Genomic DNA, 14327 nt, shown 5'->3' with positions numbered 1-14327 from the left:
TGTTGTCATCCTCTCTGGTAAGTGACTGAGCAAATGGATCATTTTGTTCACATCCATCCCCTGGTCAAAACCTTCAATTGTTCTGAAGGACGCTGAAGGACAATAAACTTTTTTTTTTTTTTTTTGAGACAGAGTCTCACTCTTATTGCCCAGGAGTGCAGTGACGTGATCTCGGCTCACCACAACCTCCACCTCCTGAGCTCAAGCTTCTCCTGCCTCAGCCTCCTGAGTAGCTGCAATTACAGGCACCTGCCACCACACCCGGCTAATTTTTGTACTTTTAGTAGAGATAGTAGAGACGGGGTATCACCCCGTTGTCAGGCTGGTCTTGAACTCCTGACTTCAGGTGATCCACCCGCTTCAGCTTCCCAAAGCGCTGCGATTACAGGTGTGAGCCACTGCACCTGGCCTGAAGTACAGTAAACTTTAAACTACTATGCAAGAGTTTACAGTCCAGCCTCAATCCCTGTGTTCCAGCCTCTCCAGCACTTGCCTGCCCTGACCCCTGGTGTAGGCTCTGCTCTCACCTGAAAAGCCCCTGAACCTGAGAAAATTCCCCACCTCCAACTCCTACTGCAGTTAGGATAGGAGAGGTCAGATGTACTTGACAACCCCCTTTGTATTGCAAGTGACAGTTCTTGAAATACACTTAACTTTTTTGGATTGTTAACTTTTGTGTATTTATGTTTTATCTCACCAACCAGACTGTGGGCTTTTGGAAGAGTGATCATAGCCTACTCATCTATTTTCCCTGCAGGGTGTTGCACAGGGTCTGGTCCAGGGAGACAGTCTGGTATCTCTTAGACACATGGATTCAGGCAGGAGGCTCATGTTTGTTCCAAGCTTCAAGTTCAAATCCCACTTCTGCCACTTGCAAGTTGTGATTTAAGGGAGTTACTCAACTGTTCAAGAATATTGCACTTTTCTGAAAGGATAGTTAATGATCACTTACATATGCTTAGCCCAGCATACTAAGCACACCATGCATGTTAGCAATAGTTAATATTTTTGTTCTTGTTTTTAACTCTAGAGTGCTTTTTAAAATTTACCAGGAACTGTGGGTCTCAGACCCTAACGAAGATAGGAGCCTGACTTTGGACATGGGAGAAAAGGAACTTTGCTAGAGGAAGGTTGATGGGAGAGGAAATATAGCTTGAATGAGTCCATGTTCTTACATTTCCAGGCCCTATATTAAGCAATATTATAAATCTGACCCTGCCTATCACCTCTCAGAATTTATGTGGTAACCCAATTGCTCAAACAATATTATAATTTGCAGGGTTTGGCTTACTTTAGATGTGTTTGTTTGTTTGTTTGTTTTCGAGATGGAGTTTCGCTCTCGTTGCCCAGGCCGGAGTGCAGTGGCACAATCTTGGCTCACTGCAACTGCCGCCTCCCGGGTTCAAATGATACTCCTGCCCCAGCCTCCCGAGTAGCTGGGATTACAAGCACCTGCCACCACGCCTGGCTAATTTTTGTATTTTTTACTAGAGACAGGGTTTTGCCATTTGGGCCAGGCTTGTCTCCAACTCCTGACCTCAGGTGATCCACCCGCTTCGGCCTCCCAAAGTGCTGGGATTACAGGCGTGAGCCACCGCGCCTGGCCTACTTTAGGTTTTTAATTTTCACTAAGCTTAGCCCTGGCCCATCTATAGCAGCATAAAAATTAAAAGGCTTTTTAAAAAAAATTTTATTTTAGCAGAGGAGAAATGCCACCATTTAAGCCATTTTTTAAAAACTGATTGATGGACATAATTCTATTGTTAGCAGAGAACAGAGTATATGTCATTTGAACTGAAGATCCCAAACTAGAATGAGTTCTGGAATGTCAGGTTAGCCGGCAGATGGAGGGCCAGAGGACAGGAGACGTAAAATCTTTGAGATAGTCTTTTTATTCAAGTAGCAATTTATGACTTTTTGACCTTGTAAAAAGTTGTTATATAATGATATTGAATTGCACGTCATTTTCCCATTTTGGGTTGGGGTACTGTTTGTTATAAAGACGTTGTAAAGATTTTAGGAAACTCACGGTCTGCTGTATGATCCATGATGGTGCCTAGTCGTTGCAGTAACAATCCATAGAAAGTTAGCTACAGTGTGGCTGTATTTCATTTTTCCCAAAGTCTGAATGTGACTGTCTTCTAGATGCGTCAGTTTCCATGCCTGAGCTTAAGTGTCACAGCCTGTGTGGCAGGAATGAAGTGCATTCTCAGTATCCAAGGGAATGTGCCAATAACTAGGCAAAGGAATGTTCTGAGGATAGAGGATCTGAGCAGAACCTCCCCTGGCCCTGACCACAGCACTTTCTCTCAGCTCAACACTCTATGGGTATTTGAGCTCATCTCTAGGGTCTCTGGGCTTATTAAAATAGGTCTTAGCCGAACACTGTCGTGTGCACCTGTAGTCCCATCCTCAGGAGCCTGAGGCGGGAGGATCTCTTGAGCCCAGGAGTTCAGGTCTATAGCATGCATTGATCATGCCTATGAATAGTCACTGCACTCCAGCCTGGGCAACACGGTGAGACCCCATCTGGTGGGGAAATAAAAAGGTTTTAAGAGAATAAAGATAAATACCAATTTTACAAAGTTGGCCATATAGTAAATTAGGCCCCAAATTAACACAGCCAACTAGATAATTAAAATTGCTAACCTCATCTTTGTTCATTTGAATGGGGCCCCAAAGATAGCATTCCTGATATGTTATTCAGGAAAGTAATGCATAGAACTTTGACAGTGATGTGGGGACAGAATTGATGTAGAAATGTACCTTTGGAAGGCAAGCCTGTATAAGACACTTCAGTAAGGGCTTGGAAAGCGAAAAGCAAAATAGAGAAGCTCCCCAGCAAATGTTATCTGAGCAAAGTCAAGCCACAGTGGAGCTGCCTAACACTCAAAAGATAGCATATTTGAAGCAGTATTGTTTTATATAAATGCTAGGGGTAGTCATGAGACTAGTATGCTTAATATCAATCTCAGACACTAAAATCAAACAGACAGGATTCATATCCTGGCTCTGCCATTCATCAAAAAACCTTAGGCAACACTATAAGCTAGCCCCTCAAAATCCAATGGAAATGTGTCTATTGATTTCCATGTCTGTATGTAGGGATGATGATGATGACGACGACAATGATGATGATAGTAATAATGACACTGACCTTATGAGGTTGTTGAAAGGATTAACACATATAGATTTTTCATACATTGCTAGATACATAGTATTTTTTCATTAGTGAGCTATCTACTCACAATCCCTGATTGTGATTATTCTACTCACAATCCCTGATTGTGATTATTCTACTCACAATCCCTGATTGTGATTATTCTACTCGCAATCCCTGATCTTAGCCAAAATGCCAAGAAATTCAGCAGGAATCTCAATTTTTTTTTTTTTTTTTTGAGACAGAGTCTCGCCTCGTGGCCCAGGCTGGAGTGCAATGGTACGATCTCGGCTCACTGCAACCTCTACCTCCTGGGTTCAAGTGATTCTCCTGCCTCAGCCTCCCCAGTAGCTGGAATTACAGGCATGCGCCACCACGCCTGGCTAATTTTTTGTATCTTTAGTAGAGACGGGGTTTCACCATGTTGGCCAGGCTGGTCTCGAACTCCTGACCTCATGATCTGCCTGCCTTGGCCTCCCAAAGTGCTAGGATTACAGGCGTGAGCCACCGAGCCCAGCCTGTCTCAATCATTTATTAACAAGCTCATTTCTTTGATCAGTGTTCAGCTATTGCCACCCTCATTCTTTTATTTGTCACGAAGTTAATGGTAATGTACAATAAAGCATTTCCTGTGGGATAGAGTCATTCAGATTTCCTATACTGGGGACAAGCTCAATTTCCTGAAAAGGACCATCTGGCATTGCCTCAGGCTGTCCTTTGGAGCCAGAAACACTGCCTGGCAGTTGGCACCTGGAGTGTTTCATTTTCTCTTGTAGAATTCAATAATCATATTTCGTTCAAATTACAGTTCTGCTCTCCTTTAGTGCTGGAATAAAAATGCACACTCGTTTTATAGAATGTGGTCTCTATGTAGCATCAATCTCTAGGTCTTGACCTAGTCTAGAAATTCTGTGATGTTTTATTAAGAAGGCAATCAGGACCACAGAAATTAGAAAGGAAGCCTCAGAAATCAGTATGCTGCAGGCTGTTACGAGAAATAACTTCAGAAGAGTCAAGCCTGAGAGCTTTTATATCATATTGCATATACATTTTCATTTACTTTTATTTGCCTTTGTTTGCATGAGTTGTGTGAAGTTAACTGTCAATGAGTTTATTTATGTGACTCTCATGTTGTAGATGCTGATATCTACTGCTGTGATTGTTATTTATGACAAAATTAGCTCCCATGGGTAAACCTAGCAGGTTTTCACTCACAGACTACATCTATGTTTGTGTTATTTTAATCTCAAATACAAACTGGCAAGCACTTTAATTGTGGAAGAGAATGAGGAAGCTGGATTATAGATTGCCTTTATGGAAAACAAAATATCCTGGGGATACTTTAAACCTTATTTTTTAATAGCATCTGAGGAAAAACGGGAAATCACCTGTTTGGCTTGAATGTAAATGTCCCTTTAAAATTCACATGTTAGAACTTAAACCCCAAGGTGATGATATTAGAAGGTAGGGCCTTGGGGAGAGGATTAGGTCATGGGGGCCCCACACTCACGAATGGAATTCATGCTAGGTCCTTTTTTGTCCTTCAATCCCTTCCACCAGATGAGGACACAGCATTCCCCCTTTCCAGAGGATGCAACAAGGCACCATCTTGAAAGCAGAGAGTAGCCCTCACCAGACACTAAATCTGCCAGCACCTTGATATTGGACTTGCCTGCCTCCAGAACTGTGAGAAATAAATTTCTATTGTTTATAAATTACCCAGTCTCAGGTATTTTGTTATATCAGAGGAGGAATGGACTAAGACATGCCCCACCTCTCCACCCAAGACATGCCCCAGGGCTCCACTCTTGACTCTGATAATATCGTATTTGGGGGTTAAAGAGTTGAATTTTAACTCTTGATCTTCTGCTTTTATTTCCAGTGTCATTACTGTAGTTATTCAGGTTATTACAGGAACAAACTGAAAGATCACAGGAACACTTAAAATATATTCACTTGTCTTACTGGTGAGGAATATGCTCTTTTTTTAAAGAATAAAAATTATTATTGAAATCGCTTTGTAATCAAGATTCAGAAAAAACTATACTTGTGCAGGGTTGCACAGCAGGGGCCTTCAGTGTGTTTAGAAAGGGGAGGTTTTCGTCATTAGGATTGGCACAGTTGAGACACTGGGAGATTTTGGATTTCCAGTCATTGAATAGACTATATTAATAATTTTGCTTATAACATAGTAACACTATTCCTTGAGCATTCTTCATTTCTAAATTGTTACGATAGCCAAGAAAAGAAATTTTGTTTGTTTGTTTGTTTTTGCTTAGGGTCTTGCTCTGTCACCTAGGCTAGAGTGTATTAGTGCCATCGTGACTCACTGCAACCTCAACCTCCAGGGCTCAAGCGCCCTCCACCACAACTGGCTAATTTTTGTACTTTTTGCAGAGACGGGGTTCTACCATGTTGCCCAGGTTTGTCTCAAACTCCTGGGCTCAAGCAATCCACCTGCCTCAGCCTCCCAAAGTGCTGGGATTACAGTGTGAGCCACTGCGCCTGGCTCTGAAAAAATAAAAAACAAAAACTATTTTTAAAAGTTTTCTTGGCCGGGCACGGTGGCTCACACCTGTAATCCCAGCACTTTGGGAGGCTGAGGTGGGTGGATCACCTAAGTTCAGGAGTTTGAGACCAGCCTGGTCAATACAGCAAAACCCCATCTTTACTAAAAATACAAAAATTAGCCGGTCTGGTGGTACACACCTGTTATCCCAGTTACTCAGGGGGGCTGAGGCAGGAGAATTGCTTGAAGCAGAGAGGCGCAGGTTGCAGTGAGCTGAGATCCCGCCACTGCACTCCAGCCTGGACAACAGAGTGAGATTCCATCTCAAAAAAAAAGTTTTTTTATCAAAGGCACTTCTCTGGTCACCTTTGACCTGACCCCAAGGGAAACAGCTAGACTTCTCCTGGGTTACACCTAGCTCCATCTGTGGCACCATTCTAAGCCCATCCTAAAGAGCCATTGACCACTGAGGCCTAGACCATGGGAATATGCCTATTAGAGTAACTGATGGGGCCATGCTTGGATAAGGGAATAATACAATAACATTTCCCTGTGTTTTTAGTAAGCTTTAATTTCAAAAATATCAAAATGTGGCCATATGTCATCTTGCAGGAATGACATTTAGGAAGTCATTTAGACACTGGTTCTCAAAACACTATAAAAAGCTTCACTGGTCCTCTGTGAAATGACAAAAGGACAATGTAATTTTGTAATACAATTTCATTATTAAAATTAAGAGGACCTCCTTTATGCTGAAATTTTGGCCTTTCCTATTTTAGGAATTAAAATATTCTTTTTCTATGAAATGATAGTGATTGTAGATAGTAGTGTTTTAAAAAATATTCTTAGCAAAATAAAGAATCAACAATCTATCAAATCCAAGTTCTCCTCTACTCCCCAAACCCCATTAAAAAGCAACTTCGATCCATTGATCCAAGCTACACTGTATCCAAGTAAGCCTGGGTGTGCTGTCTTCTGCACTGCACTTAGGAATCCTGCACACGCAGGAGCCATATGTCACTCATCCTTGACTTGCTTTGATTTCCTGACAGGGTTTGGCACTTTGAATGCAGTAGGTGCTCAATAAACACTCGTTCATTGACTCTGAAGCAGCTGTCATTCATAATGAAAATATCTCCAGGGGACATCAAAGGCACTCTATATTTCATGGGAACAAATCATTTTGAGATTTGGTGATAACAGTGAAATAGAGCGGCAGGCCTGGGTGGATTCCTGGTTTTGTCATTTTCCCAAGAATCTCTTAAGTTTTTAATACTTTGGTTTCTTCACCCTTAAAATGTCGAGTATATACTTTGCTTCTCCATAGACTCAGTTGTGAGGATCAGATGTGTGTGCAAAGGAGCACTCTTTGTATACCTAACACTCCATTTTTTTCCACCCCAGGCTCCTCATCATATGTCCCAGGATAGGATTCTGGGACTGCCTCCTGGCTGTAAGGCTGAGTCATAAAGATGGTACCTGGGGTCAGCTGCCACTTTCTTCTCTGCAGCAGAAGCCTGAATGTAGTTGGAGCTTGAGTCAGCCAAGCATAGACTAGACTAATAGCTGTCATGTATTGAGCCCTCCCTATGCACCAGACATTCTTCCGAGCACTCTCACACAAGAACCCTGGAGGTAGGTGCCATGCTTGTCACTCTTTATATCAGAAGATAAAACTGAAGCATAGCTAGAAAGAGGAGGAGCCAAATGTGAACCCTGACAGCCTGGGAGAAGCCCACAGTCTCAGCCACCCCATCGTAACTGCCTTTCCAGGTGGAGGAACAGGAGGTAGACAAGCTGTAACACAGCCTCCCTGAATCTGCTCTCGTCCTTCTCAGTCACACAAGCCAATAGACCCCCACTTTTGAAAGCAAGTTGTTATCCACAGGTCAGCTCTCAGGATTACAGAAGGTCAGAACGGTAAGGAGGGTGGGGAGTGTGTGCTCCATCTTCTCAGGAGGATGAGGAAACAGGTCCCTGACTTATACAAAGGCACGTGTTCCTGCCATCTCTGCAGCCTCAGCCCCAATTCTGCCTCCCACAACGCTTCTGCACATCCTTACCTAACACACCTGGCCATTCCTGCTCTCATGCCATTGCTCACTTCCATTTGAATTCTGCCACGCGTCCAATCCCATGTCTTCCGTGAAGCCTTTGCTCATTCCATCAGCCCACAGCTTTCTCTCTTTCCTCTAGGTCACCATAGCAGGGTCTATACCAGTCAACTCTATTCGCAGGCTGCCTACTGGAATCTTTAATGTTGATATTTAACTGTGAACTCTGTTTAACTCATGTACCTCATCCTTGATGCCTATCTTGAATAAGTTCCTTAAGGGTGGGACATTCTGTTTCACTTCCTTTTATGATTCTCAAAGCAGCTAGCTCTAGCCCCTTACGTATACAATTAATGTGTGTGTGGGGGGTGGGGGTGGGGGTGGGAGTTGACCCTTACTCTGTTGTTATTCATCTTTCTCTCACATGTACTGCCTATCAGCTCGGTCTAAGAAAGTCAATAGTCTCCTACCCTTATTCACCTTCTAGCAGAGTAGCTCAAGCACCTTTCCCAAGCCTGATCCAACCCTGTGTCTGGTGATACCCAAGCCTCAGTCAGGAGTGGAAAAAAATCCAGGCACTGGACAACCCATAACAGATAAGCTGCCGTTTGGGAACTTGATATTCCCTCTATGCAAACTGGACCAATGCACAACCTAGATATGTCACTGCAAATCTTTGTTGAATAAACAGCTCCAATATCATCAAAGTCACATCTTTACTTCTTTTCTTTATAACACAGTTGTCATGAACATCATGAGAAAGATGTAGAGGAAAACTGAAGGATCTGACCATTTGGAAGCATTAAACATAGGAAAAGGTAGTGACCAGAGTCCAAAATGTCAAATGAAATTCTGTATCAAGCCATATAAGTAACTGAACAAAATATTTGGTCTTTCTCAGTCAGAAAAAAAAGCTCCTTTTTTTTTTCATCTACTATGTTAGGTGCTCTATTGAGTGCTTTAAACCTCATAACAAAGTAACGATTGTTCTGTTTTACAGAACAGGAAACTGACACCCATTGAGGCTGGGTGACCAATCCGGGATAATACAAATGGGGAGAGAAAGAGGTCATAAGCACATTTAGCAGAGACTGAAAACACTATCTCACACCCAATTTTTAAAATAACAAAAACTAGATCAGATCATCAGGAGTATGTGGATGTTTACTCCGTTGTGCCTTATATGAACTTGTCTTAATACAAATCTCAGCAAAGATTCTTTCATCATAAAAAGCCAATAGACCCCATTCTAAAATGGAAATATCTAATTATAAAAGTACTAATTATAAAAGTAGATTTTCAGTATATTTTCCCACAATAAAAAACACCAAAAAGTAGATGTTCATTGTAAAAAAAAAAACACAAAAATAGTACCATAAATAAAATAGAATGAAAATCACAAGTAATCTATCTAGGAATAATGGGTTAATTATGAAGGGTTTATAAAAATTTAAATTCCTCTGCACTGTGGTAGTTCTACAGTGATCTTTCAGAAATGGTAACTGTGAATGACAGGCCAGTTTGCCAATATTGTTTTATTTTAGTTTCATTGATTTTTGAGGAAGAGGGATTAAGGTCAAAGTATTGGCAAATTCACATGAATCTATTGCAATCATCAGTCTAAACTGCTATGTGCAACTAAACTGACAGCTTCTCCTTTTGTACCCAGGAAACTCAGTGCTCAAAATAATGTCATTGTGTTGATCAGATAATCAAAAGAAATGGGACACTTCAGGGCATGGAGGATGACTATAAATGTTAGTGCAAGGTGGAAAATGCTGTCTTTCTAAACCCAGTGAGACTGTCCTAGTCTCCAGATAAAGACAGGTTTTATTTCTTATATAGACAGCAGATTCCTGCTGAATGTTGAGGGTCTGAGAAGCAAGTAAAAGGTCAAGCATACGTGCTTTCTATTTATGCTACTGGCTGACTGCATCTATAATCCAAACCAATGTACAATAGGGGGGATGCATTTGAAGACTCCTAGTGGATGCTTGAAACTGCAGATAGTACTAAATCCTATATATACTGTTTTTTCCTATTCATGCATACTTATGATAAATTTTAATTTGTAAATTAGGCATAGTAAGAAATTAACAACAACAATAATAAAATAGAGCAATTATAACAATATACTGTAATAAAGGTTATATCAATGTAGTCTCTCTCTCTCTCTCTCTCAAAATAGCTTATTGTACAGTACTGCCAGTAACTAAACCCATGGAAAGTGAAACAGCAGATAAGGGGAGATGACTGTATTACTTACATATTTTCAAAGGCAGTTTTTACCTCTCATAACATACTATTCTAAGGAATTGCGATAAAACATGAATTTAGAGCCAATGTTTACAATTTAAAAGAATATAATCTTCTAAGCACTGAAAAAAAGACATACACCAGAATTATTACAGAAATTGAAAGAGGCTTTACAATTTTTGAAAAAAGACATACATCAGAATTATTAAAGAAATGGAAAGAGGCCTCACAGTTATTTTGCCTGGATTAAGAAGGCTAAGAGGTAACAAAAACTGCCTTTGAGATATAAAAGTTTATTATGAGGAATTGTGGTGAACCTACTTATTTACCAATTGCAAACCATTGTTATTTAAATGCGATTTATAATGTCTCTAAACTTGAATGTGTAACTGAAAAAGGAATATAACCCCATTAAGTCCATAATAGATGTATTTGGTCCAATGGTTCATATCAAAAAGATTGAGTGTATTTTAGCTTAAGGAGTCTACCATGAATCACCTCCATAGCATAAACTATCAGGTGTTGTCTGAGGTGCCCACCATAAATAACAAAAACATTCTTGTCCCCTGGGAAATTCCAAGGGTTTCGATGCTACCTCCCAGGAACTAGAGACAAAAGCCAGCCAAATTCTTCATCACACAAAATTATATATCAGATAAGGGTCTAGTGTCCAGAATGTATAAAGAACACTTAAACCAAACAAAAAAAGACCATCCAATTAAAAAGTGAGCAAGGGATTTGAATAGACATTTTTCAAAAGAAGTTATACAAATGGCCAATAAGCACAAGAAAAGATACTCAGCATCATTTGTTATTAGGAAATTCAAATCAAACCTACAATGAGACACTACTTCACACCATTGTGATGATTATAATAATTAAAGAAAAAAAAACAGAAAATAAGTGTACGCAAGGATGTGGATTGGAACCCTCAAGCAATGCTGGTAGAAATATAAAATGATGCAGTCACTTCTTTAGTGAAGTGTCTGTTCTGGTTTTTACCTAAATTTTCTTTTATGGATCATGGTTTGATGCCATATCTAAAGTCTCTTGGCTCAACCCAAGAGAACTTTCTCCTGTATTTTCTTCTAATAATTGTATAATGTTTTATATTTAGGCCTATGATCCACTTTAGGTCAGTTCTTATATGAAGTGTGAATGAAGTATGTGTGGAAGTACTTTTTTTTTTTGGCAAGTGGATATCCAATTTTTACAGAACTAATTGTTGAAAATACTATCTTTTTCCTATTAAATTGCCTTTGCACCTTAGTCTAAAATGAATTGACTATGGTTGTGTTGCATCTGGTTTTGGGCTTTCTTTTCTGTTCCATTGATCTATATGTCTACTCTTTTGCCAGCAACATGCTGTCTTGACTACTATGGTTTTATAGAAAGTCTTCAAATCGAGTTTTTCAGTTTTGTACTTCTGTTTTCAAATTTGTTTTGGCTATTCTAGTTCCTTTGCCTTTTCATGTAAATTTGAGAATCAGCCTTTCATTTCTACAAAAATACCTGGTATGATTTTAGTTAGGGTTGTATTGAATCTATAGATTAATTTGGGGAAGAAATGATATCTTAATAAGATTGAGTCTTTCAATACATGAGCACAGTATCTTTCCATTTATGCAGGTCTCTTGACTTCTTTCATCAATGTTTAATAGTTTCAGTATAAAATATTCAACACCTATTTGGTTAGATTTTTACCTAAGTATTTTATTTTTAGTGGTAAATGGTGCTGTCCTCTGATTCGGATTTCTATTTTTTAATACAAAAACTGTGGCTGACCCTATAATCCCAACACTTTGGGAGGATCGCTTGAGCCCAAAAGCTCAAGACCAGCCCTGGCAACATAATAAGACTCCGTGTCTACAAAATATTTAAAAATTAGCCAGATGTGGTGGTGCATTCCTGTAGTCCTAGCTACTCAGGAGGCTGAGATGGGAGGATCACTTGAGCCTGGGAGTTTGAGGCTCCAGTGGGCTATGATTGTGCCACTGCATTCCAGCCTGACCAAGAGAGCGAGACCCTGTATTAACAAAAAAGTATAAAATTTTATACAATTGGTTTTTGTATATTGACCTTGTATCCCACAACTTGCAAAACTGACATTAGTTTTAGGGCTTTTTTTTTTTTTGGTAGATTCCTTTGGGTTTTCTATAGACAACAATGTCATCTGTGAACAGAAACTATTTAATTTCTTCCTTTCCAATCTGTATGCCTTTTCTTTTTCTTGCCTTCTTGCATTGGTTAAGATTTCCAGTATGATATTGTATAGAAGTGGTGAGAAAAGATTTCCTTGCCTTGCTCTTCATCTTAGGGGGAAAGTATTCAGTTTTTTATAATTAAGAATATTGGCCAGGTATAGTGGCTCACACCTGTAATCCCAGAACTTTGGAAGGCTGAGATAGCAGATTGCTTTAGCCCAGGAGTTGGAGACTATCGTGGGCAACATAGCAAAACTCCATCTCTACAAGAAATACAAAAATTAGCCGGGCATGGTGGCACATCTGTAGTCCTAGCTACTCAGGAGGCTGAGGTGGGAGGGTTGCTTCAGTCCAGGAGGCAGAGGTTGCAGTGAGCTGCAATCACACCACTGCATGGCCCAGCTTGGGCAACAGATCAAGACTCTGTCTCAAAAAAAAAAAAAAAAAAAAAAAAAAAAGACTATTAGCTGTAAATTTTTAAGAAGATGCTCTTTATCAGTTTTAAGAAGTTCCCTTCTAATCCTAGCTTGCTGAAAGTTTTTATCATGAATGAACGTTAAATTTTGACAAATGCTTTCTCAGTATCTACTGAGATGATCATATGGTATTTCTTCTTCAGTCTGTTAATATAGCCAAGTACATTATTTAGTTTTCAAATGTTAAATCCACCTTTTATTTCCAGAATAAACTCCTGTTAGTTATGATGTATTATCCTTTTTACATATTACTGGATTTGCTTTTGCTAATATTTTGTTGAGGATTTCCATGTCTAAAGGGTACTGCTTATTGAATATTGACCTTGTATCCAAAAACTGTACTAAAATCTCGATTCTTCTTTGATTGAGGTACAGGAATGCAAAAGCAAAATGACACATCTCTCATTCTATCACTGTTTTCCAAACCTCCACAGGGGAGTTCTGTGTTTTGGAAGGAATCAGGTACATCTCACACTTTGGTCCTTGTTTAGCTTTTTCAGTCCCTTATCCACCAGTCAGAATCTGAGGCATGAAGGGGGCAGTTAATTGGCACCTCAGGCCTCCAACAGGCCTGGCACTGTCAGATTAAGCATGATGTGCTTTCTGCTACACCATCTCCATGACACATGCATCTTTTCTCAAGGCTCGGGCCAGGCACCACCTTTGGTAAATAACTTCCCTGAATTTGTCCCCTGTTCCCAGCCCCAGTTTTGATTTAAGTGCACCTCCCGTGTTCCCCTCTGCTTTGCATGTATCGCTGCACGGTGCAGGTAATAGATGATATCTATTACTATTGTTACGAACTGCAGACAAGATAGTGTGGTAATTAAAAACACGGACACAGAGTCAGAGTGTGTGGGTTTAAATCCTGGCTTTATTTCTAAGAAGCTACATAACAAAGAAAGTTTCTTAAATTCTATGTGCCTCAGCTTCATCATCTATAAGGATATTAATACCTCCTTCATAAGGTTGTTGAGAGAATTCAATAAAATAATTTATGTATAGCAGTTAGAATTATGTACTTTGTATATAGTAATTGCTCAATAAATATTAGCCTTTTTTTTTTTTTTTTACTTTTTAATTTTTATTTTAGGCTCAGGGGTACATGTGCAGGTTTGTTAATAAAGGCAAACTCATGTCACAGGAGTCTGAGGTACAGACCATTTTGTCACCTGGGTACTAAGCATAGTACCCAACAATTATTTTTTTCTGATCCTCTCCCTCTTCCCACCCTCCTCCCTCAAGAGGGCCATATCATTATTTTCATTTTTAAAAATTTCTAGTTTATCCAGGGAGTAGTAAGCTTCTTAAGGGCAGACAGTATCATCTCATTTCTTTGTCATTCTCCAGCACTAGTAAGGGTGTCTGGCACACAATAGGTGCTCAATAAATGTTGTTTTTGAATATAGGTAGAACCAAAACAGCCTTAGGGGCTGAGCTAAAAAAAACACTAAACTTTAGTCTGTCACCAAATACGTAGGGTTCTCTTCACTTCTCTCCAGAGTCCACACATGGATAGTCCTTTGGGACTATCCATGGTGCCGACCTCTGGCCAATTGGCTTACCTGGCCAGAGCCTGACCAACAATTTGGGCCACTTGCCAATCTGACTTAACACCTCTGCCATGCCCCCAGTTGGACGGACCATATTGTTGCCTCAGTGTAGCTC

At 40.0% G+C, this 14327-nt stretch overlaps 1 long non-coding RNA gene across 8 annotated transcripts in view; it reads left to right on the top strand.

Annotated features, from left to right (window-relative positions):
- LOC129059443 (uncharacterized) overlaps positions 1-14327 on the top strand; it is a 50319-nt gene that overhangs the window by 14346 nt on the left and 21646 nt on the right. For 2 of the 8 annotated variants that reach the window (XR_008525337.2, XR_008525334.2), the window contains one exon: positions 133-1213. The exons of 1 other annotated variant lie outside the window; for it this stretch is intronic. This is a non-coding gene — a long non-coding RNA (uncharacterized LOC129059443). Of the gene's footprint in view, positions 1-132; positions 1214-4720; positions 4903-7442; positions 7590-8210; positions 8428-14327 lie in introns of those variants that run through there. 5 more of the 8 variants (XR_008525338.2, XR_008525336.2, XR_008525329.2 and 2 more) reach the window with 5 other exon arrangements.

This window comes from Pongo abelii, chromosome 4 (genome assembly GCF_028885655.2).
Source record: "Pongo abelii isolate AG06213 chromosome 4, NHGRI_mPonAbe1-v2.0_pri, whole genome shotgun sequence".
Taxonomy (NCBI): domain Eukaryota; kingdom Metazoa; phylum Chordata; class Mammalia; order Primates; family Hominidae; genus Pongo; species Pongo abelii.
The sequence above is the reverse complement of the archived record's forward strand: the minus strand, read 5'-3'. Positions and strand labels throughout refer to the sequence as shown.